The sequence below is a fragment of the Propithecus coquereli genome, unplaced genomic scaffold, assembly GCF_000956105.1.
Source record: "Propithecus coquereli isolate 6110/MARCELLA unplaced genomic scaffold, Pcoq_1.0 Scaffold289, whole genome shotgun sequence".
Classification (NCBI taxonomy): Eukaryota; Metazoa; Chordata; class Mammalia; order Primates; family Indriidae; genus Propithecus; species Propithecus coquereli.
In genome coordinates this window covers 2,086,952-2,087,215 of record NW_012148496.1, presented here as the reverse complement: position 1 = coordinate 2,087,215, position 264 = coordinate 2,086,952, and positions in this window count along the sequence as shown.

The following is a 264-nucleotide window of genomic DNA, read 5'->3' as shown; positions in this document are numbered from 1 at the left end:
GAAAGGATTTGAGTACACTTGCTATAACCTCTTCCTAATCTGCCATTTTATCTTGAAACCACTCCAAACAGATTTTTATTTCTACCTTTCCACTAAAACTCATGATGTCAGCGTTACCATCAACCCTCTAGTTGCCAAATTGAGTGGTTAATCACAGCCTGTATCTTGAGCTCTCAGCATCACCTGACCCACTGAACACTCCTGCCTTCTTGAAACAAGATTCCTAGATACCTAGATTTCGGAACATCATTGTCTCTCTCTACC